The sequence below is a fragment of the Cricetulus griseus genome, chromosome 5 (genome assembly GCF_003668045.3).
Source record: "Cricetulus griseus strain 17A/GY chromosome 5, alternate assembly CriGri-PICRH-1.0, whole genome shotgun sequence".
Classification (NCBI taxonomy): domain Eukaryota; kingdom Metazoa; phylum Chordata; class Mammalia; order Rodentia; family Cricetidae; genus Cricetulus; species Cricetulus griseus.
The window spans coordinates 85,688,257-85,713,276 of NC_048598.1; the positions used below are offsets into that span (position 1 = coordinate 85,688,257).

The following is a 25,020-nucleotide window of genomic DNA, read 5'->3' on the forward strand; positions in this document are numbered from 1 at the left end:
GCATAAAGATTTACTCCTTGTACTGTAAAACACTGTTTCCTCTATTACCTGGATATATCTATTCCTTGATTTCCCTGCACCCAAGAGGATCCTACTTCCTGGGACAAACAGACCACCAGTCCATGTCTAAGAGTCTTTCCCTGGGACTGTGGGCCTCATCTGCAGGCTGTTCATTCAAGGATTCCCATGGTGGAACATCCACAGCAGTGGGAAGAAAGACAGGGTAAATGAAGGGCAGGAATTTACTACAGCCTAGATTTTCTCATCAGCCTCTTCCTGCTGGTGCCCAGTGGTGAGCCAGGCACTTCGCAGGTGCTACCAAGTGTCCCAGAAGAACCACGCAGCAGTCCTGTTGGGAACCTGTCTACAAGCCCGTTGGGCTCATTGGCCTGGAAAGAGCCCCAAACATCATTCCAGGCTTTCACAGAAATGCCACCAACCCAGAAAAGCCTGACCACCTGCCTCACCCAGTTCCCAGCAGCCCTCTGCATCTTTCCTGGGTGCTGCACCTCATCTAACAGCCTGGGTCCCTTATTTGTGTTCCCACAACTCCCCAACTAGAATGCGGCAGAATGATCTTCAGAAAATCACACTGGCACCTCATAAGTACACATTTTTGCTGAATAAAAGGATGAAATGCTGCCGGTGGTGGTGGCTGACACCTTTGATCCCAGCACTCCGGAGGCAGAGGCAGGAGGTTGCAGAGTTTGAAGCCAGTCTGGTCTGTATAGTGAGTTCCAGAACAGCCAGGGCTATATAGAGAAACCCTGACTGGAGTAGGGGGTAGGTGTGTGTGTGTGTGTGTGTGTGTGTGTGTGTGTAATTCTTGGATCCTAAAATTTCCAAAAGTAGCCAACCCATGATTTGCCCAGCACGCCCTCCCACTGAGTTCTAAACAATCGTCCAGATTGGGAATTGAGGTACTCTGGCCACAAGACATTGAGTCTCCGGGGGTCCTCAGCCAACCCTGTGCTCAAAAGCTGCTGTGGGAGCATTGCGTGCAAGCATAGAGCCCAGCATGCACTGCTCATATTCGTCTTACTACCTCTCTAGACCGGGGCCATTGCTTCAGCCGAGGCTAGGACCCCAGAATAACTAGCTTCCCTCCCTGCTTGCCTCTCTCTCTTGCTGGATATTGGACTCACAGACTTGGTTACCACTTCGTTACCCCTAGCTCTCCGAAGAGTGTTCCCGATTTCCTTTGGTTTAGGAGGAACCAAACTCCCGCGGTCCTCTCTGCAAGGCCGCTGGACCAGAGCAGCTGAAAGTCAAGACGTCAAGTGTGAACCCCCAGATTGGGGAGGTTGGTCCTGGCGTGAGAAATGTTCAGGGAACAGACACTTTAAACCTCAGAATAGACAGCTGTGGATGTGGACCCAGAACAGAACCTCTTAGGAAAACACCAGATCGGGAAACAAGCTGAAGAAACCCATGGGTGGAGACAGAGAGAAAAATCAGAGCAAACAGGGGGTCTGCGCTCGGCCAGACAAGGACAGGCAGAGGTCGCAGGCAGAAGACACAGAGGCCCGGGGTGGCAGAAGACGCTGAATCGCCCTCTGTTCTCCCTGCCGCACTGAGGGGCTTTCTTCGCAGCCGTGGGAAAGTGGTGGGCGAGCACGCACCCCGACCGCCCTGTGGACGGTAATTAGCCGGATTAGGGCGGGGAGCAGTGCGGGCCCCACAGGGCCAGGCCCAGGAACAAAAGGCCCCTTTGCCCGCTCAAACATGGGTCATGAGGTCACCAGGCAGGGTCCCCCTAGGAACAGGACAAGGGGATGGACAAGGGATGCCCGCAGAATAAGGTCTCTGTGCACCTGGTGGGGAGCACGCTGGCTGGGAACTCCTTAGGAGGCTGTGGTCCAGTTTGGGGTTCAGACTTGGGGCCTGGGGGTAGAAGAGAAGAGGAGGAAAAGAGAAACATACATATAGAGAACAGAGGGCAGGGACCTAAACCACCTTAGTGACAGCCATCGCTGCCCGTGTCTGTGATTTGGATAACAACTTTCAGAAACCACAAAAGCCACCTCATTAATGGTCTTGGAAGGCTGTTGCAACACCAGACGCCTGTAATCCCAGCGTGAGAGGACTGGGCATTCCAGACCAGCCTGGGCTACACAGTGAGCTTCCATCTCAATGTGATCCCCCATACCCATGGGTTTTACAGATTATCAAAGGGGCGCATAGGGGTCTTGCTGGATGAGTGTCTCACACAGTCACTGACACACGTTAGGTATCCAATAAGCATGTGGTGGATGTGTGACAAGGTTGGCAGGATCTGGAAGAGACTGTGATACAGAGTACCCTTGACCTTACCTCCCTGGTCACCGCATAGCCTGTGATGTTAGGGCAGTGGAGGCCCCAGTTTAAATGAGGTCTAGGTTCTTCCAGGGCAGGGATGAGTCAATGCTGAGTGTACTCACCTGGGGCAGTGCAGGGACACCAGAGTCAGGAGAGGGGGGGACACGGGGGGGGGAACAGGGGGGCAGGGGAGGAGACACGGGACTGGTTTTGGTTCTCTTCCTGTGGCCCAGCATAGCAGTACTCTCAAATCTCTAAGTCTGCCACCATGGAAGAGCCCCTGCCCCCAAAGTACAGGGCAGTGGGGAGGGCCAGGGGTCAAAGAAGGAAGATCAGAAAGTTTCGACTGCCACCAGGAACTCTGCAGAGGGGCAGCAAAGCTTGAGGATGTCGTCCCCTGTAGCTGCCCACAAATCGCTCCTCAAAGGAGATGACATCAGGAACTGGACACACCTCTCTGCAGTGGCAGGGAGGTGATGGGTGAGGTAGAGGTGGGCAGGTGAATAGCATGTGTGGCCCTGAGGGCTGTGGGCACTTGGGCGATGGCTGCCACATGGGTCAGACAGGCAAGGTTTGTGCTTTCCCAGAAAAAGAAGAAATCTGGCCTTTCAGATGGGAGGGATTTCTAAGCAGGGAAGGATGGCGTAGATCAACCTAGACAAAGTCCAGGTCTGCCTCCTTCTATATTCTGAGAATGCCCAGGACCCTCCTCCTAAATCTCTCTCACCCTTGTCAGTGAGTGAGAATAGGATGTTGGAATGGGTGATGTTGGATGCCAAGCCCTGGCTGGGATTCTGTGTCCTGTTCTAGGCTATCCCAATGCAGAGGACACTGTACCTTCTCTGGGATTGGCAGGCCAGCCAGTGCTCTGGCAGACAGTTTCTAGGCCAGTAGGATCCAGGTAAGGAGACTCACAGCCATGAGGCAGAGATCCTGATTGACCCACAGTTCAGCTGAGGAAGACTGGTGAACCGCAGAATGAGGTCCTTCTCCTGGGATAGCATCGCTGGCTTGGCACACTTATCCACTTCCCACCCTTCCACACACACCACCCTCCTCTCTCTCCCCTCCTCTGCTTCCTCAGTGCCCTGGGAAAGGATTTCTAAAAAGGCCCTGCCAAGGTATGCCACTAAACAAACACACCGCTCACAACAGATTCTGGCGAGAGGTCTGATAGGGGAGGGGGAGAGTGAAGGACCATGTCCAAGTTGGGACATGAGAGAGGCAGGCAGGGAGGCAGACAGACAGAGAGAACAGGCAAGAAGAGAGACAGGCAAGAGACAAGGAAGGCAAGAGAGGGAACTGTGCCTGGTGGACACTTTTAAGGGGTGTGAATGGTGACAGCTGATGACATAATTGCCAAGGCAGGCTGCTGCCACAGCAGGAACAAGACTATACCCTTTTCAGACCTAAATTTCTCTGCTAGTAGCTATTTCCTCTAGCTCATTGGTTCTCAACCTTTCTAACACTGCAGTCAGTTAATACAGTTCTTCATGTTGTGATGACCCCCCCAGCCATAAAATTATTTTATTGCTATTTCATAACTGCAATTTTGCTACTGTTACGAGTCATAATGTAAATATCTTGTGTTTTCCAACGGCCTTAGGCTACCGCTTTGAAAGGGTCCTTCCACCCCCAAGAGTGGTGACTTTGGGGTAGAACTTTGGGGCTGAGAACTGCTGCTCTAGCTAGTGACTGGGGGGTTGGGGGTGAGAGGCAGGCCTGGGTGGGGAGGAGCTCTCAGTCTCTGGATCTGACTGGGAGAGTGAGGGATGTGGACCCTGGGCTATTGGATAAGAGGTAATGGTGACCAAGGTGTCAGAGCCCTCTTCCTTCTAGGAGCCAGGAGGCCAATGAGAAAGCTTAGCTCTAGATCGCCTTCCCTGAGAGGAAGGAGTTCCCACCCCCACACCTTCATTCCCACACTCACCCAGAGCCCCCATCCCCACCTACCCTTGGAAGGACAATGACTGGATAAGTCAGCCTGGTCTCTGCAAAGGAGTCTGTAACAAGGAGGAAGAGCGGGGCTGCAGAGATGGCTCAGAGGTTAAGAGCACTGACTGCTCTTCCAGAGGTCCTGAGTTCAATTCCCAGCACCCACATGGTGGCTCACAACCATCCCTTATGAGATCTGGTGCCCTCTTCTGTTGTGCAGATATACATGGAAGTGGAATGTTGTATACATAATAAATAAATTAAAAAAAAAAAAAAACAAGCAGGAAGAGCTTGGACCACTGCACCCAGCAGCTGGTGTGGCCTTGGAGTCTCTCCATCTCTTTCCCAAGACTTCCATGCTCTTCCCTTGTCTGTAGCCCTTGACATTTTCTTGACAGTCTGATCTCTAGACATGGTGAATGCTTGCGTTCTATCCCAACCGTAACCCACTAAGGTGGGGACCGGAGTTCTCCAGAGAATGTCCTCTGAGAAATGTATGTGGTCAGGAGCTACTGCTATCCCTGATCAAATTTCTAAGCTCTGTTCCCAGCCAGGCCCGGAACTAGAACAGGGCAATAGGAGTCACCACACACACGCACACACACACACACACACTTTATTTTGCAAACAGCCAGCAGGTAGCTCAAGTTCCCAGTCTGGAAGCCCCAGACTGCAGCCCAGTCCTAACCATTTCTTTCCCTGGAAGGAAAAATTTTATTCAAAGACTCATGAATCATGAACCCTTACCCAAACCTCTAGCTTGAAGGTAAATCACCCCTCCAACTTCCACTTCATCTTCTGGGTCACACGTGTGTTCATGACTCTCCTGGCTTAGCTATCTCAAGTGACAATTGGGACACCCAAGGAGGACACCAGAGTACATGGAAGCACCCCCTCTCCCTGACTAAACTCCAGAAAGCCCCTTATTTAGATCATCCTCCACAATGGAGACCTGGAGAGTAGGAGTAGTCTCCATCAGACACCTCAAGGGACAGTGTTCAAGGCCCCCAGCAGGGCTGGGAACATTGTTCAGTTGGTAGACCTCTTGCCTAGCAAGGGGGCAGAGGCAGAAGAATCATAAGCACAAGACCATCCTCAGCTACCTAGCGAGTTCAAGGACAGCCTGGGCTACATGAAACCCTGTCTCAAAAGCTTAGCAGTGGGCTGGAGAACTGGCTCATTGGTTAAGAGTGTATAACCTTTCAGAGGTCCAGAGTTTGCTTTCCAGCACCCATGTAGTGTGACTTACAACTGCCTGTAACTCCAGCTCCAGGGAACCTGACCTCCTTTTTGGTTCACTGAGGACACTGCATTCATAAGTACATACTGACCCTCAAAAGACACTCCCCCCATATATATATATATATATATATATATATATATATATATATATTACATTATACATATATATATTACATTATACATTATACATATATATATATATGTGTATAATAATCCCAGCACTTGGGAGGCAGAGACAGGCAGATTTCTGTGTGTTTGGGGCCAGCCTGGTCTACCTAGTGAGCTCCAGGACAGCTAGACACATAGTGAGACCCTGATTCAAAACAAACAAACAAGTCACACATGGTACTGCACACCTCTGTAATCCCAGTACACCTGTAAAGAGAGATGGGAGCAGAGACAGAAAAGTACCCACACTTTGCAGGCTGGATAGCCAGCCTGGCATAATAGCAAAGAACAAGAGAGAGCCTGTCTCAAACAAAGATTCACACCTAACATTGTCTTTTGACTATCATAAATGCAGCACACTTTTATAAACACACACACACACACACACACACACACACACACACACACACGAGAGAGAGAGAGAGAGACAGAGACAGAGACAGAGAGACAGAGAAAGAGAGAGAGACAGAGACAGAGACAGAGACAGAGAGACAGACAGAACAGATGATCACAGGGATTAAGCCAGGGCTGGCTAGTCCCATGCTGACTCTGCTCAGATGTCAATTTCATAATAGACATCTATTTCTAGGCATAATAAAGGAAGTATTATTTTGTGTCCATGCTGTTTTATATAATATTGGGAACTGAAGCCACATTCTGCTTGAACATGCCAGGCAAGTGCTCTATCACTAATTTATATCCCCATTATCCATCCCCCTCCCATTTAAAAAAAAATACTTTTTAGTTTGAGATGGGGTCTCACTTAAGTTACCCAAGCTGGTTTTGAAATCATTCTATACCCCAGACAGGCCTTGAATTTGCAATCCTCCTGCTTCATCTTCCTGAGTAGCTAGGATTACTGGTGCATGCCACTGGGCCTGACTTATGTTCATTTCTTATGCATCTTTTGGCCACCCACATCCAAAGCCTTTGGAACTTGCTGAAGATTCAGAGTTCTGAGGCCCTCCAAACCCCCACACTGGGGGAGACTCTACAAAATGTGGCCTCAGAATATGCATTTCAGCAGAGTCCAATATGATTGTGAAAGCACTTTCTGGTCTCCTTCCCATGCTAAGTCCTCTAGCCTAAGTCCTATGCCTGTCGAAAAAAAAGAAAAAAGAAAAAGAAAAAGAAAAAGAAAAAGAAAAAGAAAAAGCCCTCTCTGCCAGAGACTTCACTCCCCCGGCTTTCTCTCCATGGGCAAGGGCACTGCCCCTATAAAGGGCCTTGTCAGAGAAGATTTTTTAGAAGATAAAGACAAGCTATCTTATAGCAAAATTGTGTTGGGGGCACTGGGTGAAGACATAGGCTGAACTTCCCCAGACAAAGAACAAGGCTTAATCATATTGCCCAAGGGCTATGATCCAGCTCTGCCTGAAGCCAGGAAGCGACTGAGAAATAAGCCATTTGTTCCTCTCTGGCGTGGGAAGAGCTCTGGTTTGAGAGGCAGCCTGCTTTGAGTGTAAGTCCCTGGTCAGGCCTCATCAGCCCTATGACCTTGAACACTGACTCCATCTTCTCTAAGGCTCATTGCCCCTCCTGCCCCTACCCCCAGAGTAGTCCTCACACAGCTTCTGTAAGGAGTAGCTGCAATAATGTAAGGAAGGCTCTAGGCTGTGGCTTGTTAAACGGCTGTAAGTGGCTAAGTGAGAAAGGATGGAAGGAGTCAGGGGAGGTGGCTTTCCAGTTAAGAGCGCTTGCTGCTCCTGCAGAGGACCCCATTTTGGTTCCCAGCACCCACATGGCAGCTTACTAAGTTCTGGTAAAGACCCGATGTCCTCTTCTGGCCTCCAAGGGCACCAGGTATGCACATGGCACACACACACACACACACACACACACACACACACACACACACACGCACGCACGCAGCATTCACACATACTATAAAAATAAAAATTAAAAAGTGGATGGATGGATGCATGGATGGATGGATGGATGGATGGATGGATGATGATAGATAGCTGGGTGGATGGTGGATGGATGATGGATAGATGCACCATTCCTTCTTTCTTGCAGACACTTATCCTATATCTTTGAGTCGATTACTCCCATCTCAGCATACTTCTCTGACATCTAACAGACATCCCTATTTGGGGTACACATCACACTTCCTAGGGAAAACTTCACTTCTTTCCCTATTGCTGCTGCCCCAATGTCCTTCTCTCAGCCACCATGCTGATAGCCAAGGCATTCTTGTCAGGGACTAGGATTTCCCCATGCAGAGTACACATTTATCAGAACACAACAGCTAACTACTGGCTCAGCTCAGGACACCTTTCCAGCCAGCATCCAGGCACAGTCCTGTCTCTGGGACCTGTGGAGGAAAATCAGCTGTATGGGTGGGGCACAGATCTTGGATTTTAGGATTCAGAGTCCAGGAAAAAAGATCGGGGACACTTAACAGGTGATCATTGCTGAGCATGAGAGAGCATTCCTAAAGAGAAGTAGAGGAAGATTTGTGAAGAGACACCTTCTCAATCTTCAAGAACAGGTGAATTTGGAGCATCAGAGTTAGAACAGAAGTGCTGCAAGAAGAAGGCACAACCCATGCAACTGCAGAAAAGGCAGAATGAGGTAATTATGTTTGTTAGTGTTTGTTTTTTGAGAAAGGGTTTCTCTGTGTGGCCCTGGGTGTCCTAGAACTCACTCTGTAGACCAGGCTGGCCCCTAACTCGGAGATCCACCTGCTGCTGCCTTCTGAGTGCTGGGATTAAAGGTGTGTGCTCTGCCACCACCCAGCAAATGGAGTATCTGGTAGGAGTATGGGGTAGGGAAAGTGGATGAGAAGTAACACATCTTGAGGAAGCTATGGTGCAAGGTGGGGAATGTAAAACCAAGAACTTCTAGATGAGAATTCAAGCAGAGGCAGTGGGTCATGGTTGGGGTCTGATCTCTCGCAATCCCTTCAAGTCTCCGACCACAGTCTCTTTCTGATCCCTTTTTCTCCCTTCCCAGCAGGCACTGGTGAGCTTTAGCCTGAGTGGAAGGGGCTGTTCACTGGGTCTTCACAAATTCAGAGCATCATGGTGGCTGTGCTTTCAGCAGCCATCAATATTTAGAAAGTCACATAAACCATCACTGGTTAGAAAGGAATAAATGGAGAAACACAGGCCTTGGACGTCCCAATCTAGGCTCTGTGGGTATCTATGTAAGGGCTCTGAGGTGTTCTCAGACCCCAGACACAAGCAACTTCTCCTTTGGTTGTAGATTCCCTTCCTTCCTGCAGTCTGCAAGTGGCAGGGCTCTCCTCTCTCTGCACTTTCCCCAGCTAATCCAAGCCACACAGATCGCCGCCAGCCAGCCAGTGGGTCTTATTTCGCTGGAATGTTGGCATCGAACTTGAGATCGGAAATGAACTCATTATCTGATTATTTTTATTTATGAAAATGTAACTGCTCTGGGAGAGAGGCCTTTCTTGAATAGTTCTCTGAGTGGATGAGTAATTCTCTCCCTTTCACCGACATACAGACAGGCACACATTAAGAGCTTCAGCTGTTCAGAACCCTTTTCATACACACACATGGATACTCCTACACACATAAGTGGGTATACACACACACACACACACACACACACACACACACACACACAGAGAGAGAGAGAGGGGGGGGGTCGGGGATGAAAACAGCTGCGTGTTCCAGCAAGAAGTTATCATCAGATGTGCAGATATCATGTGAAGATTCATCCTGTCATACAATAACCTCCTCTGAGGTCAAGGACTCCGTCTCGTTTATCTACTGTGGAAACCCCAGTGGTACATAATAGGCAATTAGTAAATACTTGCAGGATGAATGGACAAATAGCTAAGTAATAGACGCTTATATACACAGAGACATTATTCAGACACACACTTATAAGCACACACACCCAGCCTCTCTCCCTTCCAGGAACAAAGCCAGAGGAGCCCTGACTCCACAGCCTGAAGTCTTCACATCATGAACACAGCTGTTAGTAGAGAATGAACCTTCCAGAATCTTCCAGTAAAGATGCCCATTGTCAGTTGCTAGGAGGCCAAGGTAGTTCCTCTCCTGACCCACTAAGGTTTCCCTACAAGCTCAAAGCCATCCCAGAGCCTCCCAACCTAAGACCAAATGAGCCAGTCTGGCCAATAAAGTCTGAAGGGGTTACTAAGTACAAACTACTTTTCCAGGGATGTTCTCTGAGAGCTGCCCCCTCTCACTCATAGGGAGGTCTTAGCATGGGATCTTAGGCAATACCAGCCCCCCGCCCAGGCTCACACTCTCTCCCCTACCCCTCCAGTCCACAGTTATGACCCAGGCTCTCCATGGCTTATCACTATCTCCCTAGAAGCAGACAGGGCCAGATGCAGGGCCCAAGGCCAGGCATGGGAGACCAGCTTACAAAAGAGTTGCCTGGAGGCTGATCTGATGGCAGAGCACCCAACTAATCCAGAACAGCACCTCTGGCTATCCCCAGGTGCCTCTCCTATAAGGGCCAGCCTTCTGTGGCCTAAGGTGACATCCCTGTTGGCCACATGACTTCAGACAGGTCAGTGGCTCTGGGAGCTCCAGCTGCCTTCTTATCTTGGACAGTTTCATCTTCCTGTCTCCCACTGCTCTCTGACCTTCTTTCCATCCTAGAAATGATGAAAAGAATCCATAACTCCTCCTCTTAGCACATATCAAGCCCTGTCTCATGACCCCTTAAAAAGATGCAAGTACTCTAGGCCTTGCCATCCAGTTCTGGTACATCCTACAGTGTGAAATTACTACCTGACCCAACAAGAAGCTGTATGTGGTGGACACTAAGGACAGCACCAACTTGTTTTGCTAACACTATCCAGTCCCAAAGCCAAGCCAGCAAGAAGCATTCTGCTCCACGTGTCCAGTACCCAAAAGAAACAAATGTACATGTCCAGGAGTAGGTGTGGACACAAATGTTTTTATCACAGAGGCTCCAACTAGAACAACCCAAATACCTGTGCATGGTGGGTGGTTAAACCAACTGCGATGCGCTCATATACTGGAACGGTACATGGTGACTAAAACAACAAAAAACTTCAGTATGAGAGAGTCTCCAAGGCATTATGTTGATGTCCAATAAACTCAATTGCATGTAAATTATCATGAGGACTGGACCCAAGTCACACTCAAACAGAAAGGAGTTCTGGGTCAGGGGGTGGAGCAAATAGTGGGACAGATAAGGCCCAGAGCCAGTCAGCCTAGAAAAGCTGAGTGGCTTCGCCAGGGAGGGGCAGCCAGAAGGGCAAGCAAGTGGGTCTCCTGCACAGGGCTGGCTTAAAAGCCAGGGTGGTAGCCAGCTTCAGAGCACACTGTCTGCCCCACCCCCGGAAATGACTGAGCCCTTTGACTTACCTTTTTGTTCCAAGTAACAGCCAAATTCAATTTGCCCAAATGTGCTCGAATAAAAAGATATAAAGCAGGGTTTGAGGGTGGAGAACTCACCTCAGATGCACAGAGACATGGGTTTGGTCCCCAGCACCACATACGTTACAGCGTGTGTCCCCAGGCATGGAGACACACACTGTAATCCAGCACTCTGGAGGAGAAGACAAGAAAATAAGAAGGCTGGGGCTGGACAGGTGGTGCAGCCATTGAGACCACTGGCTGCTCTTTCCAGAACCTGGGTTTGATTCCCAGCACCCACATGGTGGTTACCAACCAGCCCTAACTCCAGTTGCAGAGGACCAGACCCCCTCTTCTAGCATCCTCAGGCACTGCACACACATGAAACACTGGGATTCATGCAGACAAGATATTCACACACATAAGATAAAAATGGTTAAAAATTAAAAAAAAAAAGTTCAAGATAATGCTCAGCTTTATAGTGAGTTTGAAGCCAGCCTGAGCTATGGCCCTGCTAAATATAGATAGATAGATAGATAGATAGATAGATAGATAGATAGATAGATAGATGATAGATAGATAGATAATTGATAGACAGATAGATGATGGATAGATAGTTGAGAGATAGATACATAGATGGATGGATAGATAGATGACAGATGGACAGATAGATAGATGATGGACAGACAGACAGATACATGTATAAGGAGGGAATTATACTTTGTCTCAAACTAGACTCCTGGACAATCTGTCATTAGAGAATATTCTAGAAAACTGAGGGGGAGCCCACCATTCTCTGGGCTCTGTGGAAGATGGTTTGCAGGCCTGTAAATAGAAGAACAAATGTCTAGGTATTCATCTCCTGTGTGTACTGTTTTCTTACTTTGGGGTTCCCTGATTTTCTGCACATACCTCAGTTACTCCTCATCTAGACCTTCCCTTGCTCAACACCCCTGACCCGTCCATCATAACCTAATCTTCCCTCTCTGTCCCTCAACTTTCTTGCTTTAGTCCTCAGGTCTGAATAATCTTTCTACAACAATATAGAGAGACCAAATGTCTGTCCTTGTTAGATTTGTCTGTTTCTTTTGTTTTTAGTTAAGAAGCCAGAGAAGGTGAAGTCAAACTAGAGACATTGCTTTTAAGTGTCCAAATCCAATCATGCTATTCATCCTAAAGTGTGGCCATGGCCAATGGTGGCCTATGGGCTCATAATCAGAAAGCTGGGGGTCCAATAGAGGCAGAATTGCCAGGATGTCTGCTCCTGTATGAGCTTGCCAAGCTATTGGAGACCTTGAACACATCTTGCACACCGTCATCCCTGGAGTGATGGAGGACATGGAAGCCAACTTCAGGGCACTGGAACTCCACAGCCAAACTTGGGTTTGTCCTCCCCTCCTCCCTGGGCAGCCCCTGTTCCAGCCAGGCTGATCTATTCTCTTGAAGCCTTCAGTAAGCCATTCCCATGCCTCCTCCCCCTGCCCCACCCAACACAGACCTTTGTTACACATAACTACAGTGCCAGGTGAGTCAGTTTCCCCAAGGAGCTGCCCATCTTTGCTCACTCCCCAGGTGAGGAAATCTTGGTTGAGAAATCAGCTGGCGTCTCTGAAAGCACACAGCTGGTAGTCAGTGGAGTCAGGATTTGAACCCAGCAGTGAGCTGCTCCACCAACACCTGACCAGTCCTGCTCTACAGCCTGACATTGTGGCTCCCACTCCCTGTGGTAGAGTGTATACACCTGGTTACAAGCTGATAGCCTGGAGGCCTGAGCTCATGACTCCAGACCCTTCCCTTTCCTGAGGAGACTCCTATGCCATTAACAGCTTCTCTGTCCCCTCATCTACATCAGCCAAATGGGCTGGCATTGGACAGCATCCTCACAGCTGCCTAGGCAAGTTCTTGTGGCCATTCAGACCACCATAGGCCCCACACATGGCCCAGTCTGGGGCTGGACAAATATATGAGGGAAGGTAAGCATTTGTAGAGCCTACTCCAAAGACAACCACGGGACCAAGGGAGCTAATGTCACAGCCCTACCTCTTCACAGCAGCAGCCTAAGTACACTCTAAGGACACTGAAGGTCACAGCTCCTGCTCCTCTGGCTCTCTCTGAACTCCCACCCTGAATGTACCCCATCAGAGACTCTTTCCTGGATCTCAGACATGAGCTTTCTTCTCCCCTTTAGACTGTGAGTTCCCTTGGAACAGGGAGTCTATTGTCCACATCAGTGTCTCTCTGGAAGCCCCTGTCACAGGCTGTTCCACATCAGGCCTTCAAACCACCCTGAAATGAATGGGATTAGGTTTTTGAGACTTCCACACTGCAACTTCAATATTTGGTTTTTATAGAGGAGGAAAGGGAGCAGTATGAGGGAGGGGCTGTGGATGTGGCTCAAATCCTTATAATTCCAAGGACTCAAGAAATGACTTTTAGTCATAGCACTCAGGAAGCAGAGGCAGGTGGATCTCTGTGAGTTTGAGACCAGCCTGGTCTACAAGAGCTAGTTCCAAGACGTCCTCCAAAGCCACAGAGAAACTCTGTCTTGCAAAAAACCAAAAACCAAAAAAAAAAAAAAAAACAGAAAAAGAAAAAGAAAAAATGGCCTTCCCCGAGCACTTTGCACTCTCTCCAACCAGTTGTACCTCATGTTTCATACCCAACAGAGACCCAATGAATATTAATTACTCTATAGCAGCTATAGGTAGGTCGTCTGAAGGCCAGGGCACAAACTAGGACCATCATCTCACTTTGCTGTCAAGGAAACAAAGGTCAGAAGAGATTGTGAACAGTCCAGAACTGAGAGTGGATCCTGATGAAGCCAGTTCGGTTGTAGATGAAGGTTACCTCTCCTGTCTCCTTCAAAGTCACGGTAGGTAGGAGGAGGAGAGAGCGAGGCCAGTAGCCAAGAGGAAAGCCCTGGCGCCTGGGAACCTTCAAGGGGCTTTGCAAGGCAGCCCACAAACGGGGTTCCCACAGTGGCAGGTGGGCACCAAGCAGGCCAGGCCGGATAGGGCTGGCACCAATGCCTGCAGGGGTGGAGGTGCCAGCTCTCACCCGCCAGCCGGCCTGCCAGCTGGGGAAGCTTCATTAGAATTCCTCAGCCCTCCAACCCATTTCCTTCCTGGCATACAGAACAGCTAATGGCTTCTGTCGCCCGCTGCCAGGGTAAGGTAGGCCAGGCTGGCTGCTCCAGGCTGAGCTGGGGAGGGGGTGACTTCAAATGAGCCCAGAATCCTCCCTCTCCCTTATCTTGGAGCAGGGAGCAGCCCCTAATGTGACCTAATGTTTCCCCAGGTCAAGAGCCTTGTCTGTTTGTCTAGCAGCCCCAAGACCCAGGGGTTGTTGAGTGTGGACAGACACAGGCTGTGGGAAGCATCAGTGATTAATGGGTGATGAAAACCAGCCTCCGGCAGGATGGGAGTAGGAACAGAGAAGCAGAGAGAGGCTGTCTGTCTCAGACTCAGTTCAGCTCTGAGCCCAGAATTGGGGGTGGGGGCCACAGCTGAGGGCAACGCCTTGCCTTGGCCTCCAAGTCCCAGCCTGAAAAGAAGATTCCACTGTGGACACCAACCAGAACCTCTCAGACTCAGCCCTCAGGTGAACCCTGGGAGGAACCAGCTTTACTCCCAACCTTTGAGTATCTGCAGTTACCCTTAAATACCCTCTTTTCCCTTAAGTACCTTCTCCAGAGGTACAAGGCTAGAAAAGCAGCAATATATAACCCCATCCCTTCATCTTCCTCACAAGGGACCAGAAGCCCCTCTCAACCTTCACTTTCCGAACACATGACCACTCCCATGGCTTACCCGCAACCCTAAACTCTGTCCCTGGGATCTGCCCAGCCCTACCTTCACCTTGGAAACTAAGGAAAGTTTAAATAAAGTGGAATCCCACCAGAGAGAGACTTTGGCAGCAAAAACTGCATCTGAGACTAGATGAGCTCCCCCCATCCCCACCCCCACCCCCGGTGTTGGGTATAGACACTCAAGACTACAGAAACCGAGGCAAGAGCAGGGCCTACACAGGGGTGCTCATGGGCCCTACAGACAAGGCCCTGGGGATCCCTGAAGCCTTACCTTCCTCTCCTATACCTACGAATGTCACATTGGCCCACCTGTCCCAGTGCCTAGGACATGACTGTCAACCTCTAAGAATCTTCCCAGGGTGCTTTCCCCAAGCCCATCCCAAGGATCTTGGGATCATGCCAGGAAGGCCTAAAAGAAGGAACCAGCTACAGATAGAAGAAGTGGCTTTGCTGGGTGACAGGGTGGGGTGATGGCAAAGGCACATGCTGACTGAGGAATTTTGGTTTTGACTGACCAGGCCTGCCTCTTGTGAGAACGAAAATCATTGTCTGCTTGTCAGAAAAGTGAAAAAAAAAAAAGATTTCCTGGGTGCAGACTGTTATCCCAGCACTCTGGAGGCTGAGGTAGGAAGGAAGCATAGCCTGGGTTACTTAGCAATAGACCGTCTCAAAAAAAAAAAAAAAAAGCCCTGGGGAGATAAAGCCAGAGGTAAGGACTGCTTTCTCCTTGCCTATCAGGAAGTTATGAGTGTTTGGTTCATGTGTCTCAGGAAAGTCTATCTGAAGACATCGAGGCTGCGGAAGGTTGTCCACCCTACCCGGCTCCAGAGAAAAATAGCAGAGGAAGGGGCCAAGTATGGCCAACTCAAAACCTCTTCTTTCTGAATCTCCATCCTGCTAAGGGTTGTGGAGAGGAAAAACTCTTCACCATCTGGGAAGTGTTAGAGCGTTCCAGAAAGGGTCTGGCGTGGGAATGAGAAAACCTTCATTTGGGCCTTTTAATCAGGAAAGCAGAAACATAAACTTCTTCCTTGCAAATAATTCTGGATTCCCAGGAGACACCTGACCATGTACCCAGCAATTTGTTAAGAGACAAGAACGCCATTTTTTTTGTTACATTTTTCTTTGTGTGTGAAAGAGATTGGGGAGGGGGAGGGAGACAGGGAGGAAGGGAGGGAGAGAGAGAGAGAGAGAGAGAGAGAGAGAGAGAGAGAGAGAGGGAAGGAGGAAGATCCACAACACTTGTGAAGAGGTTAGAGGACAACTTGTGTAAGTCAGGTCTCTCCTCCCACCGCATACATTCCAGGGATTGAACTCAAGCTGCTAGGCTTGGCAGCAAGCGCCTTCCCCCCTGAGCATCTCCCTGGCCCAAGCTCAGGATTTTAAACATCACCCGTCCTGCCCAATCAGAGAACTCTTTGAGCGGGGTGGGGGAGGGGTGAACTTTACTGAGCTTTGGATCACAGTTCCTGTCTCTTGCCTTCACAGAGCCCAGACTTGTCATCAGAGAGGAAGGGGGAGAGGCTGAGGTCACTACCCTTCTCTTGTTTCTGCTCTGAGCCCTGCGCTTCCCCCCAGGGAGGTAGCTGGGTTGGGGCAGCCTTGTACCCTGTAGGCTGTGGTCTGGAAGCAGCCACAGTATGGTTCTTAAGGAAGAGACTGAGGTGCTTGGGGGGGTCCCATGACTTGGGGCAGGGGACAAGGCACCCTTGGCTAGAGCCGGTGGCTTTGGTTCATCCGTGGTAGGAGACGTGTTTGTGGTAGAAAGAATGCTAGGGCCAGCTGGACTCAGGCCAGAGCCCCAGCCAGGTACCTGCAGGTTGTTACTGGCCCACAGGCAAGGGGAGTTGCAAAGCACTGGGAACTCTTCTAGAGAGCACTTAAGAAAGTGGGAGAAGGTTCCGTTTCTGTTGCTATAGAACAAACTGTCTACAAGCTGGTCGCTTTAAACACCTGTTTATTATTCACAGTTCTGCAGAGTCCAGGTGGGCCCAGCTGGGTTGTAGGCTCAGGTAGCCAAAAGATTAAGGATTCCACTGGCTGGGATGGTTTCTAGAAACTCTCAACTAAACTGTTCTCACCTGTGGCAAAATTCAGCTCCTTCAGCTATAGGACAAAAGAAAGGTCACAGCTTCCTGCTGCCCACCAGCTCTCTGAGGTTCTTTTGCTGATGGGAACCCTCTGTCTTCAAATCACCGTCAGATATCTAAATTGGCAACTGACGACATCCTGTCAACGGGAGACCTCTGCTTCCAAGAGGCTGATGGGAGGAGATTCGCCATCCTTTCAAGAGGCTCACAGTCACCTTTATTACATCTTGGGATGCTTTTTGCCTTCTGATAGTTCCTGAATGGGTCTGAGCTCTCATTCTCATCTGGGAGCAGGCTGGGAAGTCTTGGGAACCCTTGTTAGAATTCTGACTCCTCACAGGGAACCAGGGTGCTGCCATGGCTGCAGTGCCGGGGCACCACTGTGTGCCTGCTTTTCCTCCACCCACCCTGGAGAAGAGGGTAAGCCCAAGCTCTCCTCTTGGGCCTGGCTCTGGGCTTTCTGTGACCTGAGAAGGGCCCCTGCTCAGCACCTGGGGACTTGGCCTCCCATGTATTGTGCCTTTCTTTCAGAGCAGTAGCCATGCCATTCCCCCAAGTTCCAGCCTGGGCTCCGCCCTTCCTTTGCACTCCCTTGACACCTTACAGCTACAGCTACGTGCCTTCTCCACCATCCACACTCGCCTACTTCCTGCCCACTGCTGGCATCTGGTGCCTACCAACCCTCTGCCTTAACCTGCTCTCTCCCTTACCCTAGTGGGCACCTGCCAGGCCACATGTCCCGGGCACTGCCTCGGCAACTGGGATGGAGTCTCTCTTGCATACTGCTCTATTCCTAGCACCCAGCTCAGTGCCAGGAGTATAGCAGACATTCTAACAAATGTATTTTGTGGTTTCTCTGGGTTGTATCTGTGGGGTCCATCCCCTGCCCCAAACCTGAACATTTGTCAACACTGTCCTCTAAGCATGAAAAGTCCAGGTCCTTCTCTCCCTCAGACTGGGAACAAAGCAAAGCTTGAGTGTGCAGTCCAGTGGGATGAAATGTTGCTATGCACCATGCCTGTTCCACTGTGCATCTCACGTGCAAAGATACCACACACCACACAGACCCTGTGTTCTCCTTGGCCTGTGACTAGGAGGTCAAGAGCTACCACCCCACAGCTTGCATCCCTTTGACATACCTGGGACACCTTCAGCTGACCTCTATGTATTTGCTCTGATGGCCTTGATGGCTTCCCTCCCTCAGTGACCTGCCCACTTCCTCTTGGGAGACCAGCCCAGGACAGTGAGGTCTGAAGAACTGTTCTAATCCCAGCTCCAAAGCTCTGAGAGAGAGAGAGAGAGAGAGAGAGAGAGAGAGAGAGAGAGAGAGAGAGAGAGAGAATGACTAAAAGCCCTGGAATGTAGAGCCTGTTGCTTCCTGTGGAGCATTCTGACTGAAACACGTAACCGCAGCTGCAGTTGAGACAAGATATGCCACCCAGACGCCAAGCAGAGCTGTGAGCAGAGCAAGCAAGCTCTTGACTTGGGCCTAAGCCAAAGTGCCCATCCTTCCTGCTCACCTTTGAGGAACCAGACCTGACACACCAGGTCTTATTTAAATGTCTCCCAGCTCCCAATAGCCTGGCTCTTTAGGTGGCTGAGAGAAAGAGGAGACGCTCCCTCCCACTTGCTCACCAACCTCAAAGGACATTTCAAATCTCCCTCTCTGTCATCTCAGGAGCAGGTCCCCATGCTGCAACTCAGCAAGCTCACACTGTTTCAAGCCAAGTGGAAAGATACAGCTCCCAACAGCTGCTTTAGGAGTGTGGGGTGCAAGAGAGACTTCCATGGGGAGCAGAAGGCTGGCAGCTGGGAAATTCCGAAAGGGACTTGCTGCATGAAGGGAGGCTACACCAACATGTTTCCAGTGTCTCTGGAAGTCGAGATACACACTCGTCATGAAGGTACAGCCCCTTGAACTGCATGGAGTACAGAATATTTCCAGAAGGTTCCCTGGAGACCCCTTCAGGGGTTAGATAGGGGATTACCTATCTAACCACACATACAAATTTCTCCTGCCATCAACTGACTCTGAGTGGTTTTGAACTTGGGATAGTCTATGTGCTCCTGTGTCTGAGTGAGCTCCCTGCCTCCACTCCCCTGGGACATTGCCTCCTGTTCATTGTGACTTCCTTCCAGAACTGCAGCCACAACATCCCCAGGTCCCTGCCTGGGCTCTGCCCTTCCTTCATGTTCCCTGGACACTGTGAGTCTACGTGACCTTGTAGCCATCACCACTCACCTACTTCCTTCCCGTGCAGACACACACTAACAATCCTCTGCACCTACTATGCCCCAGATGTCCACGATGTCCACTTCTTGTCCATTTGACACTGAACGCCTTTGAATGATAAGGGAGTAAGTTAAATCAGCAGTTCACTGTCACATGATCAGGGTGTGGGCCATCAACTCGGGAGCACCAAGGCCTCAGAGGAGAAGGTTTAGAGAGAAGAGTTTCATTCATCTAGTTAGAATACTTATTAAATGCCTCCTATCTACCAAGCTCTGTCCTAGGCACTTAGGGGGAAAGGGGGAGTGGCACACGCGCAGAGGTCACAGTATAACACTTCGGAAGTTGGCTGTCACCTTCCACCTTGTTCAAGGCAGGGTCTCTCTTTTGTTTATATGGGGTTGCACAATCTAGGCTGACTGACCACTGGCTGACTCTCCTGTCTCCGCCTCCCATCTGGCTGTAGGAGTGCTGGGATTACAGATGTGTACCGATGGGCACAGCAAGCACTTTTACCGTCTGAGCCATGACCGAAGCCTAGCACTTGCTTCTTAACAAAATACCATTTTATGTGATGACACACTAGGGCCAGCAAGATGGTTTAGTGGGTAGAAGCACCAATAGGCGGGCCTGACAACCATCATTTAATCCCCCAATCCCACAAAATGGCAAGACAGAATGAATTCCCAAGAGAGTTGTCCTCTGACCTCCCTCTCTGTCTCTGTCTCTGTCTCTGTCTCTGTCTCTGTCTCTGTTTCTCTCTCTCTCTCTCTCACACACACACACACTAAAAGTAATTTTTTTAAAAAGCACGATAAATTCAATGTCTTAAAATTAACCAAGGCTGGCCTTGAACCCCTGATCCCTCCTGCCTCCATCTCCCAAGTAGTGAGATTATAGATGTGTACCATCACACCTGTCTCTACTTTTTCAAAACTGATGCTTGCTGTGGAACCCAGGCTAGCCTCAAGCTTCCCAAGTACTTGGATAATAGGTATGTGCCACTATCCATAGCTACCAAGTTACTTCTTCAATGGAATATACTCAAAGTAAACGCCATTTCCCGTGAAAACTCCTAACACAGCAGGTACAGTTTTTTGAGGCCAGGTTTCAAATAGCCCAGAGTGGCTTCAAATTCACAGACATCTCCCCGTCTTCATGTGCTACGTGCTATAATAGCTACAATCCCGACACCTGGCTCTTTCTGGGGTTTACACAATCTTATCATTTAGTTCTGGTTTTTATTTTTGATTCAGAGCCTTTTCCTATTTTGAGCATATTTTTCCATTTGTAGAGGCTGGAAATAAGAAACAGATTCATTTTCAAACCCCACAAGTCCTTGGCTCTGATATAATTTCTATAAATTTTATTTGGAAGTTAGTTTCCTTTTTTTAATTCCTTCTTCTCCATCCTTGTCACATGCAATGCAATAACCCTACCAACACTTCCAAAAGTCCACTTTAAAGTCCCTTTAGCCAAGTCAGGCATGGTGCACACTTGTAATGCCAAGTATCCAGGAGGCTGAGGTTGGAAGGTCAGGAGTTCAAGGCCAGCAAAACCCTGTGGAAACAAAGTCTCCTTAGTCTAAACCATTAATTCCTTAGGTACATTTTCTATGACCCACATGGCTTCCAGTGACAATGGTGTCAAACTTTCTTCTACAAACCCACAAAATCAACTAAGCAGGGCTCACAAGGACTCACAGAGACTGAACCAACAATCAGGGAGCCTGCGTGGGTCTGACCGAGGTCCTCTTCATATATGTATGATTGTATAGCTTGGTGTCTTTGTGGGACTCCTAACAGAGGGAGCAGGGGCTGTCTCTGACTCTTCTGCCTGCTTTTGGGACCCTTTTCCTCCTACTGGGTTGCCCCACTCAGCCTTAATATGAGGGGATGTGCCCAGTCTTACTGCAGCTTGATACTTGATCTTTGGTTGATATCCCTGGAAGGCATGCCCATTTCTGAAGGGAAATGGAGGAGGAGTGGAGCTGGAAGAGAGGGGAGGAAGGAGGGAGGGATACGGAAAAGGAACTGTGGTTGCGATGTAATGTATGAGAGAAAAAAAACAAAAAACAAAAAACAAAAAAAAAAAAAATCCCAGTACTCAGGAGGCAGAGGCCAGCCTAGTCTATAAAGAGAGTTCCAGGAGACTCCAAAGCTACCCAGAGAAACCCTGTCTCGAAAAACAAAAACAAAATACTAAAAAACCAAAACCCAAAATCTTTCTTTTACTATTTAATAAATGCTCCCTCCCCACACTTCAAGGAACATTTCCCTCATTTCCCTTTAAGTCCTTGCCAGCAGGGTCCTTGAAGACCATCAGGTCTCCAAGAGAAGTAACAGATGTTCACTTGGAGTCTTCCTCAAGACCACTGAGACATCTCTCCAGACCCAAACCTAATCTCATGATGGTAGAGAAGTCAAAGAATAATGTATATGTTTTAAAGTCCATAAGAAGCCAGGCATGATAGCGCAGACCTTTAATCCCAGGACTCTCTCTGAGTTCAAAGCCAGCCTGGTCTAAATAGTGAGTTTCCAGTCAGCCAAGTCTTCATTGTGAGAACCTATCTTTAAAACCCTAAATAAACAAACAAATAAAAGACCAAAGAGGTCAATATGTCCAGGTCACAGAGCTAGAAAGGGACAAAGAGATTTGAACCCAGATGCTACAGACTCACATTCCTAGTGCCCTCTTAGCTCACAATGCTGGTGCTGGGCTGGACTGGGCTGGGCTGGAACCCAGGACTTCACACATGCTAGGCACACATGCCACTGAATCATACCAGCAGATAGCCTACATGATGTCCCCTGACACGAGACAGTCATGACTTTCTCATATCTCTTCAGCTTCCTGGCTGAAAAGCAGTACAACTCACATGAGGGGAGAGCCGTCCTCTGATAAAGTGTGGCTTCGGGGCTGTGAAAGGAGCTGGTAAGCTCTCCTCTCACAGCCTTTTCTTCTCCTTGAGACCTTTCTTCTTGTAGTCACCAGTCCCTTGGGGGTGATTTCCATGTCACTGTCACCATTGCCTGCAGGCACTATCTTGTCAACTCACCCTTAGGATCTTGTTTATACTTTCTCAACTAGTTTTGTCCCCATGTGGGAGGAAAGAGTGTCCTTGGGACCTTTCCAGAATGTCTGTAGGACTGGGGATGGAACTCAGTGGTGTGTGTGTGTGTGTGTGTGTGTGTGTGTATGAGCCAGTATAGGATATGTGTGTATGTGTGTGTATGTGTGTGTGTCTGTCTGTGTGTGAGTATCTCTGTGTGTGTGTGTGTGTGTGTGTGTGTGTGTGTGTGTGTGTGAGAGAGAGAGAGAGAGAGAGAGAGAGAGAGAGAAGAGAGAGAGGTGGAGGGTGGGGGTACCAAGCCCGTATGAGGTCACGGGCTCAGTCCCAGTATTGTCATGGGCTCAGGAGAAGCTTCCTCTAAATCCCGAAAGTTGTTCATCAGACAATTTGGAGCCTTTGGGAGGAGGCTGAGGCACAAGGATCAACGCCAACCCTCTACATGAGTCCCTAGCTCAAAAAACCAGGCCCAATACTTCATACTATGAATGACACTCTGAAACAGAGGACAAATCCTTCACAAAACAAGTGGTAGGCAGGCAGGGCCACTGCAAATGATTATGCAGCCCGTGCCCTGCACAGAGGAACCTGACCACAGACAGGACTGGAGGGAGGCCTGAAACCCAGCCTCACATTCCGCCCGCCAGGCATTTCACCCTGATGAGAGGCTATGTCTGCCACAGGGAAAGCACAGCTTTTTCTAATTTGCCCACCCAGCAAGGGGGCTCCTTTCTCTAACTCAATGAAGACACCATACTCTAAGCAGCAGCAGAGGAGGCCTGGAAGGTATCAAAATAATGTATTAGCCTACTTCATAGCACAAGCCATAGAAATCAACCTGACAAACCATAATAACAGATTTATTAAATTTCCAGGAAAAAAAATTGAGCAATTGAGCCCCTGGGAAGGCAGAAGCCATGGCAGGTCCAAGGAGCTAAATATCTCTCCTCACTAGAACATTCCCATTAAAGCAAACATGCAGCATTTCCCAGGCTCCACCTCAGGTCAACATTCCACAGTCTGAAGAGAGAGAAAGAAACTTGGGGGGCGGGGCGGGGGTGCTCAAAGTAGCACAGCACACCAGTGAAGGCCAGGTGGCCTGGTGTGTGCTGCAAACAAGGGGTCCTGCCTGAAGCAAGGTAGAAGTGAAGATTTACACCTGAGGTTGTCCTCTCCTTCACACATGTGCTGTGGTATGTAGTTGCCCGCATGCACATGTACACACACACACACACACACACACACACACACACACACCACTGCAAGCCAGTGTTGTGACTTTTGCCTCACTTCGTCTCTGATCACCTCACAGTCTCTGCACAGTGCTACAGAGGTGAGTAACTGATGGCTCTTGTCTTAGGTGGCAGTCCCCCTAAGGAGAAGAATATGAATTTGAGACTCTATGAGCTTGGGTGAATGGCAGCTGTCTTGTATCACTTCATCTGGGGGGATCCCCTCTGTGGACGGTTACATCAGGCTGGCCTCTCGGAATTCTGTGGGAAAACCATCTGTGAACTATTGGCCTTCCTGGAGACACCAATCCTAAACAAGGCTGGAACTACTGTAGGTAGCTCTTGGAGGGCTACATGGCTCAGAGTTGGGACCTTTTCTCTAGAGACCACCCTGACACCCACTGGGAGTTCTTTCAGAGGCCTTGACCTAGAATTTTCTTGCTATTCAATCCTGGCCTTTGCTTCCTTCAGTGAGTCCTCTCTGACCACCTCCTGTAGACCTCTGACCTCTCCCTTCCTGGAGCTACAACTCTCATTTTATTATTATTATTATTATTACTCCTTTTGCTTCTTCCTCTTCCACTTACTCCTCCTCCCCCTCCTCTCTTCCTCTTCTTTGTTTGGTCTCACTGTTTCCCTGGTTGTTATGTAGACCAGGCTGGCCTTGAACTCACAGCAATCCTGCCTGCTTCTTCCTCCATAGTGCTGGAATCGAAAGCATGTTGGGCTAATTATATCTAATTCTAGTCTTCTCTATTCTCCTTAAATCATATTGAAACCACAGTGTGTGTGTGGGGGGGGGGATGCACCTATCTCTAGCTGTTTTTAAAAATTACATTTACTTATTTATTCTCTCTCTCTCTCTCTCTCTCTCTCTCTCTCTCTCTGTGTGTGTGTGTGTGTGTGTGTGTGTGTGTGTGTGTGTGTGTAGAGAAACAGCTCTCAGGAGTTATCTCTCTCCTTTCACCATGTAGATCCCGGGGATCAAGCCCAGGTCCTCAAATTTGGCAGCAACCAGCTTTACCTACTGAGCCATCTCATGCCACCTTTTAGCTCTTAATGTGTCAGATTCTTAGAAGGCTAGAGAAGAGGGGCCTAGAGAGATGAATCAGCAGTTAGGCATGCTTGCTGTTTTTTAGGAGTTCACTTCCAAGCACCCACATTGGGCAGTTCATAGCTGCTTATAACTCCAGCTCCCAGCTCACTCCACTTCCTCAAGTGAAGGGATAAGGTGCAGAAATGCTCTTATAAGGGGCACACCTCCACCCCAGAGTAGCTTCTTGAGAACAAGCCCTGTTCTAGCCGTCTCTTTGGCTTGACTTTCTCTTTTACTTCACTTTAGATATGGAATAAAGGCATGTGTTGGTGGCACACACCTTTAATCCTAACACTCAGGAGGCAGGCAGGCAGGCAGGCAGATCTCTGAGTTTGAAGCCAGCATGGTCTACAGAGTGAGTTCTAGGGCAGCCAGAGCTACACTGAGAAACTCTGTCTTAAAAACAAAACAAAAGGAATGGAATGAGCGGGGTAAATAAAACCAAGTGGATGCACAATTAACTAAAAGGCACTCTCAGAAAGGTAATGAACCCTAAAAACATGGTGAAGGATTGTTTAGAT

The 25,020-nt window shown here is 49.1% G+C and overlaps 1 long non-coding RNA gene across 6 annotated transcripts in view; it reads right to left on the reverse strand.

The window, feature by feature from the left end:
- Positions 1-25,020, reverse strand: part of LOC103160769 — a 139,408-nt gene that overhangs the window by 52,943 nt on the left and 61,445 nt on the right. For 3 of the 6 annotated variants that reach the window (XR_004770261.1, XR_004770263.1, XR_004770260.1), the window contains exons 1-2: positions 18,011-18,140; positions 11,073-11,166 (exon numbers count right to left, since the gene is read on the reverse strand). The exons of the other annotated variants lie outside the window; for them this stretch is intronic. This is a non-coding gene — a long non-coding RNA (uncharacterized LOC103160769). Of the gene's footprint in view, positions 1-11,072; positions 11,167-18,010; positions 18,141-25,020 lie in introns of those variants that run through there. 6 annotated transcript variants of the gene reach the window in all.